Here is a 3561-nt window from a genome sequence, read left to right on the forward strand (position 1 = left end):
TTGACTACATTTATTTCAGAAGCATTTTGGCTGTAGAGCAGTGTTATATAAGGAAAGACTATGCAAATCTTACTTCTAAATGTTCAGATTTGTAGGTTGTTAGATCCCTAATATTATTTGAACATAATTTATTTTGTTTCATTTCCTTTTGCACTTTCAGAAGTGATATCAATTGAATCATTTATAGATCTTTCATTCAGATTGTAATAGCTATTTTTGAATGGATAAATCTCAATGGCCTGAGGTGTTTCCAAGATGCTTTTGAGCTGGGTAAGGAATACATTGAGCCTTGACACATCCTCAAAGCACTGTGGTGTAGATTTAAAATATACAGTTTAAAAATCTCTCGATAACCCCCTTATCTATGGATCATTCAGACAATAGGCTATAATTTGGAGCTCTAAAGGAATCTTAATCAACAAATTATTTAGGCTGAAGCCCACATGAAATATTTACATAAAAATATGGTGTACTTGCAAAAAATAGAATTAATAATCTAATCCACATGCTGCAACGGATGCATGAAAACTATGATGTATTATTTGCATACTTTAATATTTATTTAAATTGTCTTTTGTATAAAACCAAAGTATAATATTACTGTTATTGGGAAATATGAAAATCATTTTGCAATGGCTCACAAAACAGCAATGCTAACAGACTCTGTGGGGCATTCTGTGTCTGTCCCTGCATGGGTATGCAAGTGAGGTGAAGAGGACGCAAGAAGCTTCCTCTCCCTTGCTCAGAGACCAGCCACAATCTCTGCTGTTGAGTACAAAAATCCAGAGAGTCTAGGTTGGATAGTATGATACTAGACTTCCAAAAAGAGTGGAATAAAAGTGGGGCCATGATTCTGCTCCCTGACTTCTACCCTATTTAGAGTTGAGCAATCTCAGCATGTTGCACCATGTTAAGGGGTGTCTTAGCCTTTATTTTGGGATATGCTTCAACACCGATAATCTGACTGACCGAACCAGAATGCCTTGTGGAACTTTCACTGGTGTTGATTCCTTCCGTGCGCTTCTCATCAATGCAGGCTGTGGCTTAATACACACAATATTGCTCTACCTGTGGTGGGCATTAACATTTCAGTAACTGGCTTTTGTTGTTGTTTGTTAAATGCCAGTAACTTAGATGCTTCATTTCTTGTTCTAATTAAAGTTTGCTGTTTTAAAATAGTGTATGTATGCATAAAAAATGCTCCTGTTAGAACTGTAAAATCCAAAACTAAATGTATGAGGACGATGGATCTTCATTAACTCTAGTGATTTATCTCTCACTATGCTGGTACTGTGATACATACAAAAACAAACCGTATGGGAGGAAAGGGTGATTGGGAAGGCGGGGGAGGAGAGAGAGAGAGTGTGTGTATGTGTGTGTGTAGTGATGCTAACCTTCAAATTCTGACATTACCCCCACTACAAATATACATGTATGGGCCTTCATTTAATTCATTCCTCATAGCACAGAGTCCCGAATTGACCCCCAGATTATTTTATAGTAATCTATTTTCTCCTGCTTGACAAAAGAAGTCTCATACTACTTGGTAATATTTAGCCAGGGAGACTGGATTAGTGCTTTACTTTTTTTAATATCCCAAAGATAGATTACATTTTACAAGCCATTCATGTATAATATAATGTTTTATATTACAGAATTACAAATAAATTTCCATTTTAAAATGAGATACTTGAAAACCACTCCCTCCTTTTCTTACTTAAGATTGTGGAATAGAATGAAGTCCTGAACCTAGGCCCAACAGTAACTTAATATTTTAAAACTTCTGGGGCCCATTTACTGCTGTATTACTCCAGTTTTATGCAGGTGTAGCACTTCTGAAACCCGTGAAATTGCACAGGCATAAACCTGGAGTAACACAGTGGTAAATCAGGTCTTTTTTCTTTGTTAAATTTTAATTATTAATTTTTGGGTCTACTTTTAGCTGTTTATTTGGGATTTTAACTAACTCTTTTAAAGCTTTGCACTTAACATTTTAATCAAAGTGTTTCTGAAAACATTTGTATTTTCCCTTTTAGTTTACAAGAATCCAAAGAAATTTTAAACTGCCTTTTGGTGGCGGAAGAGTGCGGGGGAGCATTGTTTGGGATCTATTTTTTGACTGTTCCTAAGGGATTTGTATAAGAGATTTCCTCACCGAGCATTACTACCATCCAGCATGCTTCACATTTTACTACCGTAGGACAGCCACTCCCACATCTTCAGCTGTGCACAGCACACCTCAATTGCAGTAGGACTGTGGCAGTGCATCTGGGGTTCGTCCTAGGTATGCCATATTTGTGCAACAGCTCCCTTTCCCACACAGCAGAGTATGAAGAGCTGGGAGAAGGAGTCAAAAGAATCTATAGGGGCCGGATGGCTGTCCCTCATCATCAACCCTTTCGGTGTGCTGGGGAGTCAGTGGTTTGAACATAGCCATGAGGTTTTAGTCACAGACCCTGCAGTTTATTCATCACAGTTTTACCATCCTGTGGCATGCTGGGGCATATAAGGAGCATCCTTATGTGGAACCGTGCTTTTCCCACTTTACTTTCCCTACCTACCCTCAGACCTTTCCTATGCTGTGCTGCTTTATTGTGTGTCTATCAGTAGGCACTGCTGGCACCTTAAAACTTTGCCATCTCTTACTTTTACTCATTGCTTATTCTGCATGGCATTCCCCAGGGACCTCTGTCTTCAGACACAAAGTACTCATTTTTTCTGGGATAAATGGCCAATATTTCTGTCCACTTGCTGTTGTTACCAAACTGTACAATAAGGGGATGCCAGCATTCAGGCCAGGTGCATCAACAAGAAATGATGTTGATAAATATGTTTGCCCCAAATTTAGATTCCTTAATTTCTTCTGTTAGTAACACAGGTTATAACTTAGTTTCAAATACCATTTTAATCAGTAATACTTTTGGTGCGATGGAATTCTCATCACATGTTGGACTAATACAAATTAAACCATTATATTTTAATTCTGGAGAAGCCTTAAAAAGATTTATCTTAACTTATGCAGACAAGTCAGTTGAAATGGTGGAAACCATTTTTTTTCTTTGACTAATGAGACCTAGCATTGGATTTATTTTTTACACCTCTGATTGCTTAGTTGTTGACACTTATTATTTTGAGCACCCCAAAGGAGTGCTGTGTACCAGTAAAGATATGGGTTGAGATTTTTCAAAGCTAGCTAGATTTACCCACTCAACTTCCTTTAATTTCAAATGGGATTTGTGTGACTAACTCCCCTTAGTCAGCCTTGAAAATCTCAACCATGGCCTCTTCCCTAAAGAGCTGATTGTTAATGATTTTCTACCCTGAATACAATCTCAAACTAGGCCCGGATCTTGCAACTGGAGTCACCTGGGCAGCCTCTTGCAGCCTCACAGCCCCGCTTTGGCTTCAGTAGGCTCCTCCTGGATGTAAGAGATCACCCATCCTATGACACAAGTGAGGGTCATAAACAAACCAAAAAAAAAGGGTGGGGAGGGGCGAGGAAGGACATAAGGCCACTGTAATATCAAAAATTACTCAGTAAGGGACGCACCCATTTGGATG

Source organism: Terrapene carolina, unplaced genomic scaffold (assembly GCF_002925995.2).
Source record: "Terrapene carolina triunguis isolate 2854851 unplaced genomic scaffold, T_m_triunguis-2.0 Scaffold68, whole genome shotgun sequence".
Lineage (NCBI taxonomy): Eukaryota > Metazoa > Chordata > Testudines > Emydidae > Terrapene > Terrapene triunguis.